We start from the raw sequence: 27881 nt of genomic DNA on the forward strand, positions 1-27881 counted from the left end.
ATAAAAAATTAGGAGGTTGGTACTTTGCTGAACTAAGGGGTAAAATGGATGAAACCATCAGGAGCTGTGATGCCTTTTCTGTTCTTTGTGGATGCCCATGTTCAGACCCCCTACGGCCCTTTCCTCTCTATTGTTGAAGGACAACTACAGAAGAGGTGTCTTCTATATTAAAAGGTCCAATATCCCCCAGAGACCTCTCTGTGAGGAAGTTTGATCCAGCGAGAGTTCTATTGCCCATGAGGGGACAGCGTTAGGTTCGAGCTCTCCAATCCAGGTTTCTTCGAGTTTATCTTGGTTTTAACCGGCTCGCCGGGTTTTCCAGTATTCCTCGAGCTACGACTCTCTAATCTGGGCTGCAGGCGAGCGCGCATTCCGAGACCCAGGATTTCTCTTCTTCATCCAGGTTCCGGGTTTCCCCTGCGCTCACCCGCTCCAGACTCCACACCAGCGCGGAATCCGGATCCGAGGGCCTGGTAGTCTAGTGTCCGGGTCTTCCAGGTGACTCTGGTTGTCCCGGATCGCGGCGGCGGCGGCGGTGGCGGCGGCGGCGGCTGAGGGACCCGCGGCCCCGGACACAGCGGCACCGGCCGGGCGGGGCGGAGCGGCGCGGGGAAGGGGCGGAGAGCCGAGCCGGGGTGGGGTGGGGGGGAGGGGCCGCAGGAACGGATGGCGGCCTGGGCCCGGTAGCAGCGGCGGCTCTACGGCCCGGGGCCCCGGGCGGGCGGAGGTGGCGGCTCCCGGGACCGGCCGCGCGGTGAGTCCGGAGCTTTGTGTGGAGCCGGGACTGGGGGAGGAAAGAGGCGGCGGCACCGATGGGGCGCGGGGCTGAGGGAGCTGATGGGGGCCGGGGGCGGCGGCGCTGCCTGACGGAGGAAGTGGGGGTTGGGGGGCTGGGGCGGAGCGAGGGGAAGGTGTGTATGTGTGGGGTCGTTGCGTGGGTGGGGGAGGGGGCGTCGAGGGGCGCGGGGTGAAGTTCAAAGCGTGGCCTGGGCCGGTTCAGGCTGAGGGTAGGGGTGCTCGGGAGATTAGGGTCTGGCTAGGTTGTGGGAGCAGGCCAGAGAGTTTCTGAGGCGAGTCTGGGTACGTTGAGGGCGCTCAGGGCGACTGGGGCCAGTCAGGGAGTTGGAAGTGGGGGGGGGGGCGGGTTCAGAGCAAAGGGTTGGAAGCCGGACGTGTGCGTGACCCAGGAAAGGGGAGCAAGGTGGCTGGGATCCTGCAGTAAGTAGGTTGTGGGTGTGTGCCCCTAACAGTCTTCAGGTCACATTTACTCCTGTCCTTTTCTTCAAGATGGAGGGATCCCTGGGCCTGGACCTTAACTGCTATCCTTGTACCCCCGGGAGGGTTTGTGACCCTATCCTGTTTGGAAAACCCATGCTGTCCTCTTTTCCCTTTATGTGTAATTACGGTTGGATCATCTCTGTGCTTTGCTCAGATTCTCCTTCCTCCCTTTGGGGTTGAGGAGGAGGAGACACATCTGACCAATTAATGTGTGTTTGTGAAACAGGCAGCAGCAAACAGTCATTTCAGCTTCTAGGAATTAGGCTCACACAGGGTGGAGAGATCAGAGCCCTTCAGGGGGAATATTTCTGAACAAATCACAGATGATTAAATTCTCTAAGAAACAGCTACCTACCTAAATGAGAGTGGGAAAGATGGGGAAGAAAGCCTGTCTGTTACCAGCCATGTGTCCTGAGCCCCAGGGGTTGAGGAGAGTCCCCAAGCCCCTACAGGCCTCCCTTTTCTGTATTAGGCTTTGCTCTGCAGCCTTGAGTTAATTTCACCCCTGCTGCTTTGTCTTGGGGGAGGGAGTGCTGGTTTAGGCTGTTGTGAGGAGATGACTGTTCTGCTGCCACACACAATAGTCGTGTCATTTTATCGGGAGTGCTACCCCAGGGCTGAGAACTGCTGCAGCAGAGATAAACCGGTCCCTCTCACCCGCCTATTGTGTACACAGTGAAGGTCATAGGTTCAAGTCTTGTCTGAGAGCTTTGGATATGCTCCATCTCCCAGGCTCCTCAGTGCCATTTTCTTCCTTTTCCAGACTGGGGCTTGCCATTGGAGGAGGCCAGACAGAAAGGCTCTTCTTTTTGAGTGAGGAACAATGCAGAGCTCATTGGCACACATTTTTCAGAAGAATAGGGGATGCCAGCCATGTTGTGCCTGTCTCTTTGGCTAGCCTGTACTAAGTTGTGAAGGAATAGTGTCTGGTAGACTCAACTATGATGTTTGTTTCAGACTCTTAAGGAAAAAGACTCCAAGTGAAGGTTCTGCTCTTACTTGAATCATCATATTTAATTCTTTTATGTAAATTGAACACTCATGCAGTGAATTTTGTTGGTTTAGGAATACCACTAAAAACCTGTGCAGGGTTAAGATAGGAGTCAAGGCCAGGTGTGGTGGCTCATGCTTGTAATCTCAGCACTTTGGGAGAATGAAGCAAGAGGATAACTTGAGCTTGGGAGTTCGAGACCCGCCTGGGCAACAAAGCAGGACCTGTTTCTTAAAAAAAAAAAGTCGAGAAGCAAGTACCTTTTTAACGCTTCCTTCCTGGTCAATAATAATAGCACAACAAAAAAGCCACAGAATTTGCCTATCTGGGCAAGGGTTGTGGGAACAAACCTTTTAATATTTATTTTTACTTTAATGAAAGGACATGACTTGCTCATTGTGCAAAATTCTGTATTTGCCTCTGTATTAGGAAGAAACTTGCCAAAGAAATAAACATTTTTGAAATATCGTATAGGTCTTAGGGATTATTAACGAGAGAAAGATGAGAACAAACTAGAAGGAGTCCTATTGTACATGTCTGATAGAAGTGCCCAAATAATATTTAGGTACTATTGTGTAAAAAATTATTTGGGACCAGGCATGATACTCACACCTGTAATCCCAGCATTTTGGGAAGCCGAGGCGGGAGGATCACTTAAGCCTAGGAGTTTGAGAATGGCCTGGGCTACGCAGTGAGAACGTATCTCTACAAAAATTTTAAAAAATGAAGCTAGCTGGGTATAGTGGCTCATGCCAGTGGTCTCAGCTACTCAGGAGACTGAGGCAGGAGGATCACTTGAGTCCAGGAGTTAGAGACCAGCTTGGGCGACATGGCAAAACCCCATCTCAACAAAAAATATAAAAAATATTAGCTGGGTGTGGTGGCATTTGCCTGTGGTTCCAGCTACTTGGAAGGCCTAGATGGAAAGATCTAATTGAGTTCAGGAGGTTGAGGCTGCAGTGAGCTGTAATTTCACCACTGTACTCCAACCTGGGTGATAGAGCAGGACCTTGTCTCAAAAAAAAAAAAAAATTATTTGGGGCTAGAAAAGAGTTTTCCATTTAGGACATTAAATAAAACTTTTCTTCAGACTGGGCTCTGTGGCTCACGCCTGTAATCCCAGCACTTTGGGAGGCCGAGGCGGGTGGATTACCTGAGGTCAACAGTTCAAGACCAGTCTGACCAACATGGTGAAACCCCATCTCAATTTAAAAAAAACCAAAAAACCTTTTCTTTAAGAAGGGATTAGAAGAAGTAAAATTCATTGTGAATGGGGAATTGTATGTAATATACTGCATACACAGTAGCCAACTATTTCCCATAGGATATTGTTGAATTAGAACTTTAGTCTTTGGTTTTGGTAAAGGTCTTTCTGAGGCAGTGAGTCTGTGGTGCCTCCCTTATTCCTTTATTTCAGTGAGTTTCTTTTCTTTTTTTTTTTTTGAGTCGGAGTTTTGCTCTTGCTACCCAGGCTGGAGTGCAATGGCGCGATCTCGGCTCATTGCAACCTCCGCCTTCTGGGTTCAAGCAATTCTCCTGCCTCAGCCTCCCGAGTAGCTGGGACTACAGGTGCACACCACCATGCCCAGCTAATTTTTTTTTTGTATTTTTAGTAGAGACGGGGTGTCACCATGTTGACCAGGATGGTCTCGATCTCTTGACCTCGTGATCCACCCGCCTTGGCCTCCCAAAGTGCTGGGATTATAGGTGTGAGCCACCGCGTCCGGCCCCAGTGAGTTTCTTTAAATGATGGCCTGCCACTTAGGTGTTGGGCTTTTGATAGGAGAGAACAGGTTGTTCTGACCTTTATATTTTTTTGATGACAGAACTGTCTCAAGGCCTTACTGGAGGTGTTGTCTGTCTTTAGACTGTTTCCAACTCTATGTCCTAGTTATATTTGAGTGAAGCCTCAGCTAAACTGAGTCCAGAGCTTTTTGCTCTTGGGCTTTTGGCATTTATTATAGCTGAATGCTGTCAGGTGACAGTGAAGAGAGACGCCTCAGATTAAATTTGTTCTGATTAGATTTAGTGGCTTCAGAGTTGGGCTCTTGCCACATGGAATCTCATGTGAGTCTTCTGATTGTGACCATCATTCAAAGAGTGCTTTGGATTCCCCCACCCCTCCCACCTTCTTGGTAGAAAAAAAATTTCCTTGTGATAGAGGTCTAGAAAGTTGGACAGATTAGTGCTTATTTTGTGAGGATATGGAAGCATAATTTTGGCTCCTGGTAGCAATTATGTAGCAATTAGCATATAGCAACTAAATGACTGGAACAGGATAATTTGTTGAGGGGTTTACTGATTGCTCTGTCAAGTGGAAGTGCCACTCCTTATTTATTTGACTCGGAACACTTGCCTGAGCTTAGCCATGGAGCCTAAGTATAGCAATGATATGTGTTCTCCAGAAGTTCCCACTCTGCTTTCTCTTTCTAGTTACTTCTTTCCCAGGTATCTTAGTACTTGTACTGCCCTTTTCTCCTACTCCGAAGGTAGCTAAGCAATTGTTATTTCCCTCATGTAGAACTGGTCATAGTGGGAATACTGCCAGGCAGATGGGACTAGTCTGAGATAAGGCAGCGTTATATTGTGTGGGAAATTTTCAGCCACTTAATTCTCTTTTCCTCTTGATTTTTCAAAATAAATTTCCTTTAAAAAACAAAAAACCCACAAAATGCAAAATCCCATAGTGTATTAAATATTCCTTCATGATACCTCCCTTTTGTCTGTGACAGACAAAATGGAGATAGGTGATGTTGATTGGCAGGTTCTGGGTCCACTAAGTGTCAGTGAAGGACTCTTTTCACTAGGGAACAGGTAATTCACCAAAGCACCTGCCTAGCTGGGCTTGTGGAATTGGCAGCAGCTGTGCAGCTGAAGAGGGATTACTGAGCAGGTGGTTGAAGAATCACATGCCACAGTGACAAGAAAATACTTGGTCTTGTGTGGTTTAGATTCAGTATGTATGAGTGAAATTGCAGTTTGTTTCACGTTTCTAAATTCTTGTTGATTTGTTAGTAAGATGGTGATAGAATAGAGAAAAGAGATTCTTCTGTATCTTTTTTTTTTTTTTTTTCAGATTACTGAGTAGTATACCCTAGACATGGCCCTGTACCTCTCAATTGTATTTATGGGAGTTCTGGCTTTATGCTCTGTGAATGGGAGGGAAATAGTGGTAATTCAGTGTTTCTAGTACTTGTTTATTAAAGGAAAATTGGAAGGAGAAAATTCTTTGCTTTCTGTGTGGTGAAGAAGATTTAGCCTACTGGGTGGATACCTAACAGGTTTTATGCAAATGTGTAACTTATGTCTACCTGACATGCCTTAAGCAAGATATTTGCATGTTTTTATATTACAAATATATTTCCCCACATGAAGTTTGCATCTCTTCTTTTTTTTTCTTTCAATTTTTAGTTTCTCCCAGCACCTTTGTAATTCTTTCCCTGACATTGACATTAATATCACTTGTTAGAACCATGTCATCACCAGAAGACCAAACGATGTTAAGGAACATCTCCACTAAATATTTATGTTAAAAACAGGTATAGGCTGGGCGCAATGGCTTACACCTGTAATCCCAGCACTTTGGGAGGCCGAGGTGGGCAGATCATCTAAGGTCAGGAGTTTGAGACCAGTCTGGCCAAAAGGTGAAACCCGGTCTCTACTAATAATACAAAAATTATCTGGGCGCCGTGGTGTAAACCTATAATCCCAGCTACTTGAGAGGCTAAAGCTGAAGAATTGCTTGAACTTGGGAGGCTGAAGTTGCCGTGAGTTGAGATTGAGCCGTTGCACTCCAGCCTGGGCAACAAGAGCAAAACTCTGTCTCAAAAAAATAAAATGAGCGTGGGGGATAGCATTTTCGATAACTTGGGAAAAGACTTGAAGGTTTTCTGAAAAATAAGATTTTTAAATAGATTATCATCTGTTAATATGATTTTCTCTTTCATATGTTCGTGCCACAATCATAGGCAAAGCCAAAGAGCCTAAAATTTATAAGCAAGTAACTTTGTGTTTATTTTCTGACCTTTTTAGTGCCTTCCATTCATTTTCTGTATTAGGCCTACAGGTTGTGTGCTCCTTCTCTTGAAACTCATACACACACGACCTAATGGAATTCACAGGGTACTAATTAATGGATGATTGAAGAGAAATGAGCCTTATGAACTGTTTGAAAGTTCAGAAATCTCTTTCCCACAGCCCAAGTGGAGTGAAGACTCTGAGGGAAATTGAGGCCAAACTATGACTCAGGTCAGGGCCTATGGACTATTGCATAGGTGGAGACGTTTGCAGTAATCTACCTAAACCTAGTTTGCAACCTAGCTTTAAGTGGAAGCCTAGTGACAGCAGTTAATTGTTTAGTATTCACTGCTACGAAAGACTGTCAAGTTCTTGATTTCCTCATATGAAGCTATGGCAGTTTTTGTGTTTGTTTTATTAAAACTGTGCACAAACCACTTATTCTTACCTAGCACTCTCAGTAGTTTGCTTCCTTTTAACTCTCCCCCGCCCCCATCTCTTATCCCACTTCTCTACCCAGAAGACTTCTCTAGCAGCTTGGAAACACTCTAATTACTGTAGCTATTGTAGTCACAACCCAGATCCTCCACCTCCTTCCCTCTCACCCCTTTTCTATCTTTTTTCCCCCCTCCTCTTGCTCTAGCAGCAGGAGTTGAACTGCAGTCTCATGAGCACAGTCAGATCTATGAATGAGCTTTATATCTTGTCAAGGCAGAACTCCAGATCCAACAGGGCTAATTTTTCATGGTTCTCTTGCTGTTTGTTCTTGGATCAGAGTCCCAGACATAAGAGATGGCAAATACCTATTAGGTCATATCTAGTCCATCACTCAGGGGCAAACCTAGGATTTTTCTCTTGTCTCTGTGAGAAATTTTTCCTTCTTTCTTTTGCAGGTGAGAGCTGTCTGATGTCAGACAAGCTCTGAAACTGCCTTCTTTTTGTTGTGTTCTATGATCATTAGTGTTTGGCCAACTTCTTTGGGTTTTTTTTTCTGATTGCATTTTCAGGATTACTTGCTCTCAGCAATCTCTCTCTTTTTTTTTTTTTTGAGACGGAGTTTCGCTCTTGTTACCCAGGCTGGAGTGCAATGGCGCGATCTTGGCTCACCGCAACCTCCGCCTCTTGGGTTTAAGCAATTCTCCTGCCTCAGCCTCCCGAGTATCTGAGACTACAGGCGAACACCACCACGCCCAGCTAATTTTTTTTTTTTTTTTTTGAGACGGAGTTTCGCTCTTGTTACCCAGGCTGGAGTGCAATGGCATGATCTCGGCTCACCGCAACTTCCGCCTCCTGGGTTCAGGCAATTCTCCTGCCTCAGCCTCCTGAGTAACTGGGATTACAGGCACACACCAGCGTGCCCAGCTAATGTTTTATATTTTTAGTAGAGATGGGGTTTCACCATGTTGACCAGGATGGTCTCTATCTCTTGACCTCGTGATCCACCCGCCTCGGCCTCCCAAAGTGCTGGGATTACAGGCGTGAGCCACCACTCCCAGCACGCCCAGCTAATTTTTGCATTTTTAGTAGAGACGGGGTTTCACCATGTTGACCAGGATGCTCTCGATCTCTTGACCTTGCGATCCACCTGCCTCGGCCTCCCAAAGTGCTGGGATTATAGGCGTGAGCCACCGTGCCTGGCCTTTCAGCAATATCTCTACCCTTTCTTCAGTCCTTTCTTGATTGTTGGTATCACATTAGTGGGTTCATTTTGTACCATCAGTTATCTATACCAGAAGTATCACTTTTCTGACCTTTGCCATGAGTGTCATTGTGGCTTGCTTTTCAGGAGGTACATTTGATGGAAACACAGGACATAAATTCTAGCAGGTGGTAATTAATAAAATACTTTAGAAAATATGTGCCTTAAGTAACCCCTGCACTATATGAACAAATGTTGCTTCTTTCAACAAATATTGATTTGGCGGGTACTTCAGTTGTAACACTTTTTGTGACTTTGTTACAGTTAAGATACTGTCTAAGAGTGTTATGTTTTGTTTTTTAGTATAGCTTTTTTTCTTTTCTTTTTTTTTTTTTTTTTTTTTTAGACAGGGCCTTGCTCTGTCACCAGGCTGGAGCATAGTGGCACAATCACAATCACAGCTCGCTGCAGGCTCAACCTCCTGAGCTCAAGCAATCCTCCTACCTCAGCCTCCCAAGTAGCTGGGAGTGCAGGCAGGCACTACCACACCCACCTAATTTTTTGTTTTCCTTCCTTCTTTTCCTTTCCTTTCATTTTTCCTTCCTTTCTTCCTTCTTTCTTTCCTTCCACCTCCCTCCCTTCCTCTCTTTCTCTTTCTTTCTTTTCTTTTTCTCCTCCCTTCCCCCCCTTTCTCTCTTTCTCTCTTTTTTTCTTTTCTTTTCTTTCTTGAGAAAGGGTCTCATTCTGTCACCTAGGCTGGAGTGCAGTAGCGTGATCACATCTTACTGCAGCCTCGATGCCACCGCACCTGGCTAACTTTTTGTATTTTTTGTTTTGCTGTGTTGCCCAGGCTTGTCTCGAACTCCTGGACTCAAGCTATCCTCCCACCTTGGCCTCCCAAAGTGGTGGGATTATAGGCATGAGCCACTGTGACTAGCCCAATTTTTAAATTGTTTTTGTAGAGATAGAGTCTGTGTTGTGCACCACTGCACTCCAGCCTGGTTGCCAGGCTGGTCTCGAACTCCTGGACTCAAGCAGTCCTCCTGCCGTGGCTTCCCAAAGTTCTGGGACTATAGGCATGAGCCACTGTGCCCAGCTAGTATAGCTTTTCAAAGAATAGAGGGGAAAAAAATCTTAGAATTGAGAGTCATAAAACCCAGATTTTCATCATTACTATGGCTCTGACTAGGTGTTTGACCTCATGCAAGTCATATCTCTGTTTTCACATGCCTCATCTGTAAAATGAACACATTAGACAAGATGATTGCTGCAGTTCCATTTAGCTGTAGAAATTCATGATACCAAGATTCAGACCCAGGCTGACACCTGTAGTCCTAGCACTTTGGGAGACTGAGGAGGATCACTTGAGCCCAGGAGTTGGAGATGAGCCTAGGCAACAGAGAGGCCTCATATCTTAAAAAAATAAAAATAAAAAAATGTATCCCGGCCAACATGGTGAAACCTCATCTCTGCTAAAAATACGAAATTAGCTGGGTGTGGTGGTGCATGCCTGTAATCCCAGCTACTTGGGAGGCTGACACAGGAGAATCACTTGAACTTGGGAGGTAGAAGTTGCAGTGAGCTGAGATCGAGCCATTGCACTCCATCCAGCCTGGGCCACAAGAGAGAAACTCTGTCTTAAAAAAAAAAAAAAATTAGCCAGGTGGTATGCACTGTGATCCCAGCTCCACAGATGGGAGGATTGGTTGAGCCCAGGAGGTTGAGGCTGCAGTGAGCTGTGATCTCACCACTGATTTTCAGCCTTAGTGACAGAGTGAGACCCTGTTTCAAAAAAAAAAAAAAGATTATGATGGAAGAACAGGACAAAAGTATCTGACATAGTGAGCATTTTTTTTTTATTGCTGTGTCAAAAATGTAGTCAGTATTCAGAATGGCTAATGAGTGCAATTTCAGTTTCCTGGAGCTTGACTCTCACTACTCTTTGATTTGTTTGGAAAGCTGTACTTTTTATTAGGCTGTCTTTTTTTGGAGAGTTTTGTAGCCTCATTCTGCAGGCTTACCAGCTTGCCACATGTATCTTTTTCTAGTGTGTCTAAGACATAGGAGTGGGCCGGGTGTGGTGGCTCACGCCTGTAATCCCAGCAGTTTGGGAGGCCGAGGCAGGTGGATCACCAGGTCAAGAGATCAAGACCATCCTGGCCAACATGGTGAAATCCTGTCTCTACTAAAAATACAAAAAAAAAAAAAAAAAAAAAAAAAAAAAAGCCGGGCATGGTAGTGACGCCTGTGGTCTCAGCTACTCGGGAGGCTGAGGCGGAAGAATCGCTTGAACCCAGGAGGCGGAGGTTGCAGTGAGCCGAGATTGCACCACTGCACTCCAGCCTGGCGACAGAGCCAAGACTCTGTCTCAAAAAAAAAAAAAAAAAAAAAAAAGACATAGGAATGGAAATCAGAAAGCTGCAGAAAAGGTTGACCTGGCATGGTGGCTCATGCCTATAATCCCAGCACTTTGGGAGGTCGAGGCAGGCAGATCAGCTTGAGGTCAGGAGTTCAAGAAAACTGCAGAAAAGGAACCTTAGCTTGTGAGATGGAAGTTGTACCTGGAAGGATTTGCCATCTATCAATAAGAAGTAACTTTGTACATTCAGTCAAGGATCTAATGATCTATTATATCTGAAATCTGGGAGCTAAATTGAACTGATTATGGAGGTTAGTTGGGTATTTTTGCACTTTTGACTAGTCAGTAGAAACTCCACTTTGAATTAACTTCTTGGGACTGAATACAAGTTGAGTTGCCCACAGTGTTTTGTTTGGAAAAGAAAATTATGTTATTTATTTATTTATTTTTAAAGATGGGGTTTCACCATGTTGGTCAGGCCGGTCTTGAACTCCCAACCTCAGGCGATCCTCCCACCTTGGCCTCCAAAGTGCTTGGATTACAGGCGTGAGCCACCACGCCCAGCCTATTTATTTTTGAGATGGTCTTACCCAGCCTCGACCTACTGGGTTCATCTCAGCCTCCCAAGTAGCTGGAACTACAAAAGTGTGCCACCACCCCTGGCTAAATTTCGTATTTTTTTTGTAGAGATGATGTTTTGCCATGTTGCTCAGGCTAGTCTTGAACTCCTGGGCTGAAGCCATCCTCCTGCTTTGGCCTCCCAAAGTGCTGGGATTACAGGTATGAGCCACCACACCCAGCCAATTATGTTATTTTTAATGCTGAAAATGCACATTGGTGACATTTGATGAAGTATGACTAATAAGGAGGGTATCTCTGAAATACCCCCCAAAAGAAATGAGAAATTAAAAGCTGGTTGGTGAGTACCTGAACTTTCAGACTGAGAGTAATGTTAGGAAGTCTTTGCTTTCAAGCAGTTTTAAGGAAATAAAATTATATAACCAAGTTGTTAATTCCTTGTGTTAGGATTTTTATCAGCATTTTCCAGTTAATTCTTTGATATGGGACTTCCAATAGTAGCTATTAATACTTATTGAATGGTAAGAGGATGCTGGTCTTTTAGTCTTTTGTTGTCGTTAACAACAAAATCACAGGTTTAATCTACCTTTGAACATTGGAAATAATGTTCACTCTTTTCAAATTTGTGTTTAAAACATCTGTTGGTCTGGGCGTGGTGGCTCACACCTGTCATCCCAGCACATTGAGAGGCCAAGGCAGGCGGATCACTTGAGGCCAAGAAGAGACCAGCCCGGTGAACATGGTGAAACTCCGTCTCTACTAAAAATACAAAAAAATTAGCCAGGAGTGGTGGCACATGGCCTGTAATCCCAGCTACTCGGAAGGCTGAGGCATTAGAATCATTTGAACCTGGGAGGCAGAGGTTGCAGTGAGCTGAGAGTGCACCACTGCACTCTAGCCTGGGTAACAGAGCGAGACTCTGACTTAAAAAAAAAAAAAAGTCTATTGGTCTAGAGTAGAAAAGTTTGGTAGGCAGATCTGGTTTTTTTTTTTTTTTTTTTTTTTTTTTTTGAGACGGAGTTTCGCTCTTGTTACCCAGGCTGGAGTGCAATGGCGCGATCTCGGCTCACCGCAACCTCCGCCTCCTGGGTTCAGGCAATTCTTCTCCCTCAGCCTCCTGAGTAGCTGGGATTACAGGCACGCACCACCATGCCCAGCTAATTTTATGTATTTTTAGTAGAGACGGGGTTTCACCATGTTGACCAGGATGGTCTCGATCTCTTGACCTCGTGATCCACCCGCCTCGGCCTCCCAAAGTGCTGGGATTACAGGCTTGAGCCACCGCGCCCAGCCTGTTGTTTGTTTTGTATCATTAAAAAGTCCTGAGAGTGCCTTGCTTTATTCCCAGCCATCTGTAGCACATCACTAATTTTTAGGTAATCTAAAGGTTATTTTGGGAAGTGTTCCACTTGAATGTGAGATTTTAGAATGATTTATATGAGAAATATAAGTAGGATTTTTTTTTTTTTTTTGAGTTGGAGTTTGGCTTTTGTTGCCCAGGCTGGAGTGCAGTGGCGCGATCTTGACTCACCGCAACCTCTGCCTCCCAGGTTCAAGCGATTCTCCTGCCTTAGCTTCCCAAGTAACTGCAATTACAGGCATGTACTACCATGCCCAGCTAATTTTGTATTTTTAGTAGAGATGGGGTTTCTCCATGTTGCCCAGGCCAGTCTGAAACTTCCAACCTCAGATGATCAGCCTGCCTCATCCTCCCAAAGTGCCTGGATTACAGGCCTGAGCCACCATGCCTGGCCAATATAAGTAGTTTTTTGGTTGGTTTGTTTCTGAGACGGAGTCTTGCTTTGTTGCCCAGGCTGGAGTGCAGTGGCACGATCTTGGCTCACTGCAACCTCTGCCTCCTGGATTCAAATAATTCTCTTGCCTCTGCCTCTTGAGTAACTGGGATTGTAGGTACCCGCCACCACACCTGGCTAATTTTTGTATTTTTTAGTAGAGATGGGGCTTCACCATGTTGGTCAGGCTGGTCTCTAATTCTTGACCTAAGGTAATCCACTCGCCTCAGCCTCCCAAAGTACTGGGATTACTGCATGAGCCACCACACTCAGCCTATAAGTAGTTTTTACAGATGGTTTAAAAAAAGTGTGAGGTGGAGTATGGGGGTTGGATTGCAAAGTAGCCAAACTGGGTACCACGAAACCTTTGGCTATCAGACCACAGCATGAAATGCAGATTAGGCAGTTAGGCCATATTGCATGCTGGTGCTGCATTTCATGCTGGTACCTAAAGTTTCTTAGACTGAAGTTCAGTATTTGTGGAGAAAGACACAGTGTCCACTTTATCCTCTGTACGAAGGATAGCTAGTGGGCTTTTGGAATATTATCAGCAGTGTACCTAGCAACATTCCTAGGTGGGCAGTTTGTGTCTGGTTGAGGTGAACTTTCATTCATATGAACAGAAGTGAATATTCATGAGGATAATAAGATGGGTGTAGTGGCACTTGCCTGTAATCCCAACACTTTGAGAGGCTGGGACTGGAGGGTCACGTGAGTCCAGGAGTTCGAGGCCAATCTGGACAACATGGTGAGACCCCATCTCTACAAAAAATTTTAAAACCTGGAGTGGTGGCACACTCCTGTAGTTCCAGCTACATGAGAAGTGGATCACTTGAACTCGGGAGGTTGAGGCTGCAGTGAGCTGTGATCATGCCACTGCACTCCAGCCTGGGCAACAGAGGGAGACCCTGTCTCAAAAATAATAAAGGAAAAGAAAAAGAATGTACCTTGTAAATTTCAGTTACAGATTCTGAAATTTGGTGTAAAACTCAGCTTTTATCTTTGTTTTGGAACGGATGTCTCTAGAGCAGTGTCCTAAAGAATGGTATCAGAAATTAAACAGTAAGAAAAGTCATGGAATTGTGAAGCTTACGAGATACATATCTGAAAGGTATATAGGGAAGGGAAGAAATTTGTTTCTGTTTGGCATCTGCTTTCAAATGTACTTCCAGTTCATAATTTGAAACCTGCCTACACTTTTCTTCTCTAAGCATCACTGTTCTTTCAGTTGTTTTGGCTTAAAACTTTTGACTCATTTGGTTATTTGGTTTTTTTTTTGTACTCACCACCTCATCCAAATCATTCACCAAATTAAGTATCTAAGCGTTCACTAGTTGGATAGCTTGCCATTTAGCCTCACTTTTTCTTTTCTTTTTTTTGAGATAGAGTCTTGTTCTGTCACCCAGGCTGGAGTGCAGTGGTGCAATATTGGCTCACTGCAACCTCCGCCTCCTGGGTTCTAGTGATTCTCCTGTTTCAGCCTCCCAAGGAACTGAGATTACAGGTGTGCACTACCACACCTGGCTAATTTTTGTATTTTTTGTAGAGACGGAGTTTCACCATGTTGACTAGGTTAGTCTTGAACTCCTGACCTCAGGTGATCCTCCCACCTTGGTCTTTCAAAGTGCTGGGATTACAGGTATGAGCTACCATGCCCAGCTTAGCCTCACTTTTTAGTCTGACCTAGTTTAGGTCTTACATATATTATTGCAATAATCTCATGGTTAATGCCTCTTTCTGTATTGCATACTACATACAGCTGCTCTAGTATGATTTTTATTTACTCATTTAGGTAATATTTATTGGGTATTTCTATGCCAGGCCACACATGATCTTGTCTTGTTAGGACTTGTAGTCTAGTTATGATTATGAACTAAAGTGCTCTGAAAGATAAGAATTTTGCTCTGGAAGAGTGTGTAGCAAAGAAAGCCATCACTCACTTTTAAAATGAGAATTCTGATCATTTTGCTTCTTTCTGTAAAACCTTTGATGATTCCCATTGCCTGTATAGGTCAGTATTCAAAGTTCTTTATGATTTGAACAAACCTGGCCTTCCTCAGCCTTAATTCATAGTTTCCACTTTACCCATATCTTTTTTGTTGTTTATTTTTAAGATGTGGGCTCTTGCTATGTTTCCCAAGCTGGCTTCAAACTCTTGGGCTCAAGTAACCTCCTGCCTCAACCTCCCAAGTAGCTGAGATTACAGGCCTGCGCTAGTGTACCCAGCTTATCCCCTTTTTTTTTTTTTTTTTTTTTACACAGCTCTTCCTTCAAGTTACCCTACATTTTTTGGTCTCCATACCTTAGGTTTTTTTTCTTTTTTCTCCTCTTCTGTTGGAGTGCAATACCTTGTTCCCAGGACACTTAACTCCCAAATCTAATTGTTCCTTCAATCTAGCAAAAAATTTCCTTCCTAAAGCCTTTCTTGTGCCATTTCTTCCTACCCACCTGTTTCCAGAATTGATTTCATCTTCCTCTGTATCTCTAACTTTTTGCTGGGATCTGTGTTATAGTACTTTATCACATGTTGTCTTTAATCGTAACTATTTGTGAATGTATTTTCTTCATCCCTCATTTTAAGCTCCTAAGATACCTGTGTCTCCCCTATTCCCTAAACTTTTAGCCCAGTGCTTCTTTGAATATAACTTTATGCTTAACTAATGCTTGATGAATTGAATTAGAACTTGGTTCTTGAAAAAAGAAATTATTTTTTTTAGATTTTCATTTTATGCAAAAGTAACTTCCATTCAACACATTTTATCCCATATTGAATAAACTAGGAGCAAGGCAGACTGTGAAAGCCTTGAGAAACTGTTCAGATTCAAGGACAAGCATTTGTTGCCTTTACCACTTATGACTGGACTGTACATCTGAGCTGATAGTAAATTTGGAGGAGGGGTCAGGTGGTGGTACATGGCAGGTGAAGGCGAAATAAATTAGTCACAGGAACCAAATTGGTTCTGTTGGAGAAATACAGGCATTGTTGGGCCATCTGGGTGTGGTTGACCTCTGGGAGGTCTTTTTAGTTTTTTACTCACTTACTTCATTCCATAAATATTTATTGGATGCCCACTATATGCGAGGCCCTGTTTTAGTTGTTTAAGATCTATCAATGAACAAAATAGACAAAACAAAACAAAAACCCAACCTCATGGATTTTATCTTTGAATAGAAAGAGATAGAAATAAACATAATAATGTATACTATTAGGAAGGTAGGCCAGGCGTGGTAGCTCATGCCTGTAATCCCAGCACTTTGGGAGGCTGAGGCGGGCAGATCACCTGAGGTCAAGAGTTTGAGACCAGCCCACCAACATGGAGAAACCCCCTCTCTACTAAAAGAAAAAAAGAAAATTAGCCTGGCGTGGTGGCACATGCCTGTAATCCTACTTACTCAGGAGGCTAAGGCAGGAGAATCACTTGAACCTGGGATGCGGGGGTTGTGGTGAGCCAATATCGCACCATTGCACTCCAGCCTGGGCAACAAGAGAGAAACTCCGTCTCAAATAAATAAAATAAAATTAGGAAAGTAATAAATGATATGGGGAAAAGTACATCAGGATAAGGAGAATTGGGAATGGAAGAGGGTTTGGTAGGAGAGATGGGAGGGGTTACAACCCTAAATAAGATGGTCAAAGTAGAGATCTTTGAGAAATGTTGTTACTGGGTTGTTAGGCACTTCCCTGAGATTAGTGAATTCTCATCTGCCCAGCAGAGAGAAAGGGGCAATGTCTACAATTGTTCCATAGTCCAGCTGACAGTGAGGAGAAATAGCTACTCCTTATTTTCTTTTCTCTGGCTGCTCCTCTGGCTGGCATCATTATAAGTTAATTGGTGTGAAATCTGCTGTCAGTCATGTCTGGAAGACACCAGGAATGGAACTGGAGGTCTTATAACCAGTTCCCTGAGGGGTGCTGGTCCCTAAGTCACCCTTCTGCTGACTGAGCCTTGGTTGCTCAGAGTAATGGGTGAGTTAGGTTTCTGACTTTTTCCTTCCTCAAAGGGAGAAGCCCAGTGTTGTAACATTCTTTCTTCTTAGGTCTCAGCAACTTTATTTCAGGTAGCTCTTTAAAAAAAAAACTTCCAAAGAGTGTGTACTATGCTCCTGGCTTAAAATACGAATTTTCAGGTTTTTGGTGCTTATACTTTCTCTCAACACATTAGCTGTGTTTTGGAAGTTCAGTACCTAACTCAGCAGCCTAAAGATGAAGTTGTCTTATGTCTAGATGCTCTCTTGTTTGAATTGCGGATTGTAAATTTATTTATTTCCTTGCTTGCCCTTTTCTAACCCTTCTACTTCCTTATTTTTCTTGTTACTTCTTCCCTTTTCTCCTTTCATGAAGCTGATAGGAAACAGTCCCTTAGGCCAGATATCTGTTTAGGTAATTGGCTAGAAGCTAAAATTTATACCTAATATGCAAGAGATGGAATGGAATGTCTTCTTTTCAATTTTTTTTTTTTTTTTTTTTTAGGCAGAGTCTCTCTCTGTTGTCCGCTGGAGTGCAGTGGCACAGTCTCAGCTCACTGCAACCTCTACCTCCCAGGTTCAAGCAATTCATCCCCCTCAGCTTCCCAAGTAGTTGGGATTATAGGCGTATGCCACCATGCCCAGCTAATATTTGCTTTTTTTTTTAGTAGAAATGGGGTTTTATTAAATGAAAGTTGCCAGGAAAATTGATATTAAATTAATTAAAAAAAAAAAAAAAGAAACGGGGTTTTACTATGTTGGCCAGACTGGTCTTGGAACTCCTGACCTCAGTTGATCCACCCACCTCAGCCTCCCAAAGTGCTGGGATTACAGACGTGAGCCACTGTGCCCGGCTGAATGTCTTATTTCTGTTCACATGTTATATTGGGTGCAGCTTGTGAACATCAAGCTTTCAGCCTGTTACACTGTATGCCATTTGAGGTAGCTGAGGATATATTGGGACCTGTTCACTCTGTTTTTGGTTATTTATACCACCAGCTGTGTAGTGGCATTATCCAAGAAGACCTGTTTGCCATTTTTTTAAATATATGGTCTTTTTCATATATAATTTTAGAATAAAAGGGGGTGTGTGTGTGTGTGTGTGTGTGTGTGTGTGTGTGTTTAAAGAGGTGGGGTCTTGCTGTGTTGCCCAGGCTTGAGGAGAGAGGCTATTCACAGGTGCGATCATAAGTGTGCTATGGCCTCAAATAGGCCTCATAGGCTTGAACTGTCTTCCTACCTCAGCCTCCCAAGTAGCTGGGACTATAGGCACATGGCACTGCACCTGGCAGAATAAATGAACTTCTTTTTTATATATATTTTTTGAGACGGAGTCTTGTTCTGTTGTCCAGGCTGGAGTGCGTTGGTATGACTTGGCTCACTGTAACCTCTGACTCCTGGGTTCAAGTGAGTCTCCTGCCTCAGTCTCTCAAGTAACTGGGATTACAGGTACCTGCCACCACACCCAGCTAACTTTTGTATTTTTAGTTTTTAGTAGAGACAAGGTTTCACCATGTTTACCAGGCAGGACTCAAACTCCTGACCTCAAGTGATCCCCACCTCCCCGACCACCCATGGTGCTGAGATTACAAGTGTGAGCCACCTCATAGCCAGAATAAATGAATTTTGTAGTGAACTCAGATCCATACTAAGGAAAAATCTGTTACTTTTTTTTTTTTTTTTTTTGAGACGGAGTTTTGCTCTTGTTACCCAGGCTGGAGTGCAATGGCGCAACCTCGGCTCACCGCGACCTCCGCCTCCTGGGTTCAGGCAATTCTCCTGCCTCAGTCTCCTGAGTAGCTGGGATTACAGGCATGCGCCATCATGCCCAGCTAATTTTTTTTTGTATTAGTAGAGATGGGGTTTCACCATGTTGACCAGGATGGTCTCGATCTCTTGACCTCGTGATCCACCCGCCTCGGCCTCCCAAAGTGCTGGGATTACAGGCTTGAGCCACCACGCCCGGCAAAATCTGTTACTTTTAAGCAGGTAGAGTTCTAATATTGGGTGGTCTAGACAGATTTTATGTAACCTTTCTCTGGGAGGGTTTGCTGTATATCAGATGTGAAGTCATGTATTCTCACTACCTACATTCAAGTAGTACCATAACGGATCACTGATACTGTGAATTTTAAAGCCAGCAGCTGTTAATTCAAGTGTATGTTGTTGTTTTCTTTAGTGGTTGAAAGGATATTAGTTTAACTGACCAAACTGTATTGCTTTTATTAGTAAGAGAACTTGGGCCTGGCGCGGTGGCTCACGCCTGTAATCCTAGCACTTTGGGAGGCCGAGGTGGGTGGATCACCTGAGGTCAGAAGTTCAAGACCAGCCTGGCCATCATGGTGAAACCCCATCTTTAAAAAATAAAAAAAAAGTAAAAAAAAAAAGAACTTGAACATAGCTTGTTTGCTACTGTTTACTTAATAATGTTTCTGTGGTTTGTGTTAGTAGGCCCTTCCAGTTGCAGAGCTAGAAATCTAGGCAATGTGGATTTCAGATGAGATTTATAACACTATCTGACAGAGTGGGAAGTGCAAGGAAGTATCTGGCAATATTATTTTTCTTATGGAGACTTTCCTTATGAAAGAAATTCAGTTTTAACAAGGTCATATTTGAGTAGGTGACATAATGGTAAAATGACATTATCTGCCAATAACAAATCTATATATTGTACCTGAATGTGTGATCTTAAGCATTTGATTTCTTTAAAAGTGTTACCGGGGCTGGGTGTGGTGGCTCACACCTGTAATCTCAGCACTTTGGGAGGCCAAGGTGGGCAGATCACTTGAGATGAGGAGTTTGAGACCAGCCTGGCCAACATAGTGAAACCCCGTGTCTACTAAAAATAGAAACATTAGCTGGGCGTGGTGGTATGCACCTGTAATCCCAGCTACTAAGGAGGCTGAGGCAGGAGAATGAATTGAACCTGGGAGTCTGAGGTTGTAGTGAGCCGAGATTGCACCACTGTACTCCAGCCTGGGCAACAGACTGAGACTCCGTCTCAAATTTTAAAAAGTAAAAAATAAAATTAAAAACAAAAGTGTTACCGGCTGTGTACGGTGGCTCACACTTGTAATCCCAGCACTTTGGGAGGCTGAGGTGATTGGATCACCCTGAAGTCAGAAGTTTGAAACCAGCCTGGCCAACATGGCAAAACCCTATCTCTACTAAAAATAGGAAAAATTAGCCTGGCATGGTGGTGGGCCCCTGTAACACCTACTCCTCAGGGGGACTGAGGCAGAAGAATCGCTTGAACCTGGGAGGCAGGGGTTGCAGTGAGCTGATACCATGCCACTTTACTTCAGCCTGGGAAACAGAGCAAGACTCTGTCTCCAAAAAAAAAAAAAAAAAGTGTTACCAATAATTTAATTCTCATCTCATATACTTGATGGAAGGAGGCTAACCATTAAGGTGTAGTGCTGCTGGGCTTTAGAGGAATGATAGGAATTATCATTCGTAGAAATGATAGAAGCAGCAAGTGATTATATTTATTAAAAGGAATAACAAAAATGTTAATTTTTTTCCTGTAACAAGGGAAGTAGCATGGAACCTTGAAAAGTTTAAATTCTTGCTTAAATAAAAATGTCAGCCTTAATCAGAATAATGTGACTGAACTTGAAATGATAAAGGAGTTGGAGAAGCTGCAAAATTAGGTGAGATAGTATACAAGGTTTATTTTTACATAGGTTGGTTAAATGCTTCATTGAGAGCAAACGTGGTTTTGGCTAAGATAAGCTACTCCCCACAACTGGCAGTTTTAGAACCTATAAAGCAGAGAAACAACCTGAATTTTACCTGGAGGAACAAATAAGAATTGCTTCAGGTTTCTGTAGATGAGGCATTATTTCCTAGTAATATTGCCATGATTAAGTTTAGCTTTCTTCAGAAAGGAGAACAAAATCTATCATATGAGGATTCAGTTTTAGGAAATTGAGCTGTGATATGTATAAGGGTGAGTGGAAAGAAAGATTTTTAAAAGAAACCTACTGGAAAGTTTTAAAGTCTTAAAAATCGTATTTGAAGTACACGTTAAAAGAGTGCAAGAGCTCCAGAGACCATACAAAACAGATGGTTATTTGCCTAGGCCTAGAGGCTGTGAAGAGAAGAAAGACATCTTTCTAAGAAGAAGGTATCTTGGCTGGGCGTGGTGGCTCACGCCTATAATCCCAGCACTTTGGGAGGCCGAGGTAGGTGGATTATGAGGTCAAGAGATCAAGACCAAGATGGCCAACATGATGAAACCTTGTTGCTACTAAAAATACAAAAATTAGCCGGGCATGGTGGCAGGTGCCTATAAGTCCCAGCTACTTGGGAGGCTGAGCCAGGAGAATCGCTGAACCCAGAAGTTGGAGGTTGCAGTGAGCCGAGATCATGCCATTTCTCTCCAGCCTGGGCAGCAGAATGGGACTCTGTCTCAAAAAAAAAAAAGAAGGTATCTCTAAAATATTAGAAATGTTTTCAGTCCAGGCCAGAGAAGCCCACAGAGTGATTAGGAGCAACCTAGAAATTAGGAATTAAAGACGAATTCAGTAAGCCGCTGTGCACAAGTGATGCTAAGAGATTTTATTTGTATGTGTTTTTTTTTTTTCGTTTGAGACAGAGTCTCACTCTGTTGCCCAGACTGGAATGCAGTGGTGTGATCTCAGCTCAATGCAACTTCCGCCGCCCAGGTTTAAACGATTCTCCTGCCTTAGCTTCTAGTAGCTGGGATTACAGGCGCATGCCACCATGCCTGGCTAATTTTTGTATTTTTAGTAGAGACGGGGTTTCACCATGTTGGTCAGGCTGATCTCGAACTCCTGACCTCATGATCCACCCTCCTTGACCTCTTAAAGTATTGGGATTACAGGCGTGAGCCACTGCACCTGGCCTTGTTTTTGTTTTTAAAAAAGATATGTTATAATGAAAAGGGCAGCTAGAGAATTGGTAAGACTACTTGATCCTGGTGTGAAAGATCCATTTAAGGATGAAAACACTAGAGAATTTCCACTTTCTTTCCAACCAGATTATAGTTTCTAGTACAAATGATGATAGATGCTTAACCTTTTTTTTTTTTTTTTTTTTGAGATGGAGTCTCACTCTGTTGCAAGGGTGAAATGCAGTGGTGTGATTTTGGCTCACTGAAACCTCTGCCTCCTGGGTTCAAGCGATTCTCCTGCCTCAGCCTCCTGAGTAGCTGGGATTACAGGCATGCACCACCATGCCTAGCTAATTTTTATATTTTTAGTAGAGACAGCATTTACCATGTTGGCCAGGATGGTCTCAATCTCTTGACCTCGTGATCCGCCTGCCTCTGCCTCCCAAAGTGCTGGTATTACAGGCGTGAGCCACTGCACCCGACTGATGCTTAACTTTTTAAAAACGTTTTTCTGATTAGAACATGAATAAATCCTTTAGAAAGTACAGAAAAGTATATAGACGTCCCAGGAATTATCCCAGAAATGTTAAACGTTTCTTTATTATTTCCTACATTTTTTTTTCTAACTGCCTAGGCTTTTCTTGATTAAATTAATAAACTTGATGAGCTCAAATTTATCTACCCAAGAATTTAGGAAGAATTCAGAGATAACCTTTGGAATGCTTAGTGAAAGTATATCACCTTAAGTTGTAAGTGGCATGGTCACTATATAATGAACTGGGGTAGATTTCAGATGTGATTCTGTCCATAAGAAAGGTTCAGAGTGAAGGGACTAAAATCTATACCATATTAGAAAGTTGGTAAATGTGGATTAAAGATTGAGATGACTTGGTGCCATGCATTTTTATTGGCGTCAAGGCAGTGGGTTAGTTTACATAAGAAAAAGTCACATATGACAAATCATTAATACTTTTATGTGAACACAGTTGTTACCAGTGGACATTGTTTAGTTTGAAAAGACTTTTGGTAAGTTAAGCCAAAGACTATTTGAAAACTTTAGTCATGGAGTGGCAGAAAATTGTTTTGTTGTGAATTAGCAACCTGATTTTCTGATGGTAAATACTTCCATAGGTCTCCAGTCCCTTTTCTTCATTTCTTTCTTCTTTTGAGATGGAGTCTCGCTCTGTCACCCAGGCTGGTGTGCCCAATCTTAGCTCAGGGCAACCACCACCTCCTGGGTTCAAGTGATTCTCCTGCCTCAGCCTCTCGAGTAGCTGAGACTACAGGTGCGTGCCACCATGCCTGGCTAATTTTTGTATTTTTAGTAGAGACTGGGTTTTACGGTATTAGCCAGGATGGTCTTGATCTCCTGACCTCGTGATCTGCCCACCTTGGCCTCCCAAAGTGCTGGGATTACAGGCATGAGCCACGGCGCCCAGCCCCCTTTTCTTCAGTTTTGAAACCTCCAAATGCTCTGAAAACTGAAAGCTTTTTGGGAAGATATGCACAAATCTGACTTCAACTAATAAGAGGCTATTTATAGTCTTTTGCTTACAGTAAATATTCATATTGCTGGAGGAATATTAACGTGTTTGATTACAGGGTGCTGCTTCAGTTTTGTTTTTCTTTTTTGAGGCAGGTTCTTACCCTTTGTGTTAAATTAAATGTTAACATCTTGCCTAGGCTGGAGTGCAGTGGCACAATCATGGCTCACTGCTGCATTGACCTCCTGGGTTCCAGTCATCATCCCATCTCAGCCTTCTGAGTAGCTGGGACTACAGATGCACACCACTATGTCTGGCTACATTTCTTATTTTAGTAGAGACACGGTCTTGTTATGTTGCCCAGGCTGGTCTCAAACTCCTGAGCTCAAAAGATTCTCCCACCTTGGCCTCCCAAAGTGCTGAGATTACAGGTGTGAGCCACCATGTCCAGCACTGTTTCAGTGTCTACTGATAGCATTACACTATACTTATAAGGTGCATTAATTATCTGAGCTGGCCTGGAACTCCTGGGCTCAAAAATGATCCTCTTGCCTCAGCCTCCAGAGTAGCTAGGACTATAAGCATACATCATCACACCTGGCTATTTCAGCTTCTTACAGATGAAATAACTGAGGCTCGAATAGGTGTAGTGACTTCCCAAGGTTGTTACACATCTAGGGAGAGTAAATAGTAGAATTGAGTTTTCCTGCCTGTTACTTGGTTTTGTGGTTTTTTTCTCCATTGCACTGTGCTGCTTCCTCATTAATATATTAACAAGTTTAATTAGAGGGTGCTGTTTCAGTTTCTTCTTTTTTTTTTGTCCTTGTGACAGTGCCTTTAAAGACCATCTTGATGATAAGTTCTATGTGGAAGAGTTTAAGTAGTGACATTCATCTTATTTGACATTTTAATACATGTTTTATATAAGTGAAATATTCAGATTTTCCTATGGCATTAAACTCTTCCAGGTAGTTAGGTCCCCAGATTGTTGAGATTGTGCTTCAGGAATATCTTGACTGAGATGAAAAGTAAATGAGCTTCAATGCGGATAAGAATTGCACTTAAAATGAGGGAGAGCCGGGCACAGAGGCTCATTCCTGTAATCCCAGCACTTTGGGAGGCTGAGGTGGGTGGATTACTAGGTCAGGAGTTCCAGACCATCCTGGACAATGTGTTGAAATCCCATCTCTGCTAAAATACAAAAATTAGCTGTGCATAGTGGCAGGTGCCTGTAATCCCAGCTGCTCAGGAGGCTGAGGCAGGAGAATTGTTTGAACCAGGGAGGTGGAGGTTGCAGTGAGCCGAGATAGTGCCGCTGCCGCTGCACTCCATCCAGCCTGGGTGACAGAGTAAGACTCCGTCTCAAAAAAAAAAATTTATCTTTCCAAGTAATAGATAAATTATTTTTGTTTTCCTATGAACTTTGTATTAAAGATCAAATAGTATGACATCTTTTTTGAGACAATCTCACTCTGTCACCCAGGCCAGAGTTCAGTGGCGTGATCTTGGCTCAGTGCAGCCTCTACCTCCTAGGTTCAAGAGATTCTCATGCTTCAGCCTCCTGAGTAGCTGGGACTATGGGCATGTGCCACCATGAGCCGCTAATTTTTTATATTTTTAGTAGAGGCAGGTTCTGCTATTGGCCAAGCTGGTCTCAAACTCTTGACCTCAAGTAGTCTATTCCCCTTGACCTCCCAAAGTGCTGGGATTACAGGTGTGAGTCACCGTGCCTGGCCTTTACTCCCATTTTTCTAAATAATCGTGTGTTCTCTTACTGCCCTTCTCTTCCTATTGAATCATCCCAATATCATTATGTCACAATTTTTGGTTAGGTCAGTATTCATTATTTATTGTGCTGAGTAAATAATGTTTATTATTGAGCCATTTGATATACTATTATATTTTTGGTGCAATTTATTTCCCCCAGGATTTAATATCATTACTTCATTTTTTGTTTGTTTGTTATATCCCTATTTCTACAAGGCTGGAGAAGTAGTGTTAGATATCTAAGGATATTTATGTGGATTCCACTCTTTTTTATGACTACTCTAGCATTATTGATATCATCTTTTGATAAAAGAAGTTTTCTTTGTCCCCTCAGATTTACTCTAGTGCTTTTTGTAGAATAGATTTGGGAAGGGAGATAAGGTCTAAAATATAAAAAATGAAGGCAATTCCTTGTATGTTCAGAAAAATGCTAAGTGTTTTTCCTTTCCCTGAAACTATGAATTTGACCATGTTTAGAGATGAGGAACCAGACGCGATGTAATCCTAGCACTTTGGGAGGCCAAGGTGAGAGGATCTATCGAACCCAGGAGTTTGAGACCACTCTGAGAAATCTTGAACCCAGGAGTTTGAGACTGCAGTGAGCTTGTGGTTGTTTCCACCACTGTATTCCAGCCTAGGCGGCAGAGTGAGACCCTGTCTCAAAACAAAAAAGGAGGAAAATTTGACACAACAGTTCTGTGTGCAAGCCTAGTTTTTTAGATGTTTTGAATGTTAGCCATCTCTACTATTCACTTTTTTTTTTTTTTTTTAAATGGAGTCTCGCTCTGTCGTCCAGGCTGGAGGCGTGATCTCAACTCACTGCAACCTCTGCCTCCCGGGTTCAGGTGATTCTCCTGCCTCAGCCTCCCAAGTAGCTGGGATTGCCACTGCACCCAGCTAATTTTTGTATTTTTAGTAGAGATGGGGTTTTGCCATGTTGGCCAGGCTGGTCTCAAACTTTTGACCTTAGGTGATTCACCTGCCTCGGCCTCCCAAAATATTGGGATTACAGGTTTGAGCGACTGCAGCCAGCCACTTTTTTCCTAACAATCTGATGTCACTTTCTCCTTAGCGCAAAAAATTTAGCTCTGGGAATAAGAACTTCTAAAGGGGTACATAGCCATCCAATTATGATGGGAAGAGGCATGGCAGAGCTTATTTTTAAATTTTTATTTACTTGTTTATTTTGAGATGGCATCTCGCTGTGTCACCCAGGCTGGAGTGCAGTGGCATGATCACAGCTCACTCCAACCTTGACCTCCTGGGCTCAACTGATAATCCCGTCTCAGCCTACCAAGTAGCTGAGACTACAGGCATGTGCCACCACATCTGGCTAATTTTTTTATTTTTATTTTTGTAGAGACAGGGTCCCATTATGTTGACCAGGCTAGTCTCAAACTCCTGGGCTCAAGTGATCCTCTCACCTCAGTCTCCCAAAGTAGTGGAATTACAAAGGCATGAGCCACTACACCTGGCTGATAGTTTTTAAAAATTGTTTACCTTAGATAATCTGCCTCTGCTTTTTGGTCTACCTATACACAGGCTTTGGTAAGGGTTTTCTGTGTGGCTTACTTTCACCAAATGATTTTCTGTAAGGGTCAGGACTGAATTATTTACATACTCAGTATACCATTTAGCCTATTGTGGAATGTATGCTGGCATAGAGCAGTACTGACAAACACCAAGGATCTAAACCTGAGCCCAGTTGAATTGCTACGTCCTGGTCAAAGAGTCAGTTGCTTATGTGAAATGAAACAGTTCAAGTCTTGTAATCTTTGTTGGAGAATAGCAGCCTGTAAGGACTATAAAACTATTGATGAGTCGAAGCATATAAAGACTCAGGGACTAAAAGATGCTCTGTTTTGCTCTCCTGTCCTTAGGTGACACATGGTCAGATAAACCCTATTGAATTGGCTCTGTCTTCTCAAATTGGTACTGTTAGTCTGTTCTTTATCTAATCTTCATTGGAGATATAGGCTGAGAGCTATCGTACTTGAGATGACATAGTTCCTTGTTACAGTAATTAATGTAATAAATTAAGGGAGAGGCCCAAAGGGAAAGTGATTGTTTCTCGTTAGAGCCCTAGGTGGAAATTTATTTGATTATCAAACTCCAGTGAAGTGTGGCAGGTGGAGAGAGAGATGCCTGTTTTTATAGTTGGGTAAGCTGAGAGTCACAGAGGATGGTTTACATGTTGTACTAACCATACTGAAGCTGGCTAAGTATGAATTGATTTCAGGGCAGCATCTAGAATTCAGGGAAGATGGTATAATATGGTTCCCTTCTCAGCAACTTTGTAATATCACACTGGTTTGTTGACAACTTCCCTAAGACACAAAATCCTGTAAACTTCACACAGTTTAGATTTGAAGGCCTATCCTGTCAGTGGGATCAACAACCTTGTGGGTTAGAACAGTTGGCAAAAGAGGTAGTCCAGATGTTAAAACCATGAGTCTTGCCAGGTGTGGTGACTCATGCCTGTAATCTCAGCACTTTGGAATTAGCCAGGCGTGGTGGCACGCACCTGTAATCCCAGCTACTTGGGAGGCTGACGCGGGAGAACCGCTTGAATGTGAGGCAGAGATTGCAGTGAGCCGAGATTGCGCCACCGTATTCCAGCCTGGGCAACAGAGTGAGACTCTGTCTCAAAACAAAACAAAACAAGAAAAGCAGCATGTGAAGGTAGGTGTAGCCTAAAAGGAAAACCCTGATCACTGAATTCATGGAAGAAGAAAAAGATTGCCATTTCCTTTCATAGAACTCAAATGGATATTGGTACAACCTGTAATTTGTTAAAAAAAAATTTTTTTAACATCTTCCTTTATTTTTCTTAATGCTTTATATGCCTTGTAAAAGGTAGAACCATGAAACATTTCTCCCTGAGTTCAGACACTAGAAACTTATGAGTAGCTGGGTCATATATTTTTGAGTTGTCTTCCTTTTCTTTTTCTTTTTAAATAAATAGAGATGCGATCTTGCTATGTTGCCCAGGCTGGTCTCAAGTGGTCTCAACTCCTGGGCTCAAGTGATCCCCTCACCTTGGCCTCCCAAAGTGCTGTGATTACATTTGTGAGTTGCTGTACCCAGCTTTGGCTTGTCTTACATTTTTCAAATTCATGTCCTCATGATATGCTTAGAACGTGATAGACT

The 27881-nt window shown here is 43.2% G+C and overlaps 1 protein-coding gene across 2 annotated transcripts in view; it reads left to right on the forward strand.

Moving 5' to 3' along the window:
* The first annotated feature begins 506 nt into the window (after positions 1–506).
* Positions 507–27881, forward strand: part of ZNF609 (zinc finger protein 609) — a 239442-nt gene continuing 212067 nt past the window's right edge. Inside the window, exon 1 of one of the 2 annotated variants that reach the window (XM_064361417.1) lies at positions 507–754. The gene's annotated coding sequence lies outside the window, so the exon portion shown is untranslated. The remainder of the gene's footprint in view (positions 755–27881) is intronic. The other variant, XM_012443057.3, reaches the window with a different exon arrangement.

The sequence above is a fragment of the Aotus nancymaae genome, unplaced genomic scaffold (assembly GCF_030222135.1).
Source record: "Aotus nancymaae isolate 86718 unplaced genomic scaffold, 86718_ANA_hifiasm-v0.15.2.pri h1tg000041l, whole genome shotgun sequence".
In the NCBI taxonomy this organism is placed as follows: Eukaryota; Metazoa; Chordata; class Mammalia; order Primates; family Aotidae; genus Aotus; species Aotus nancymaae.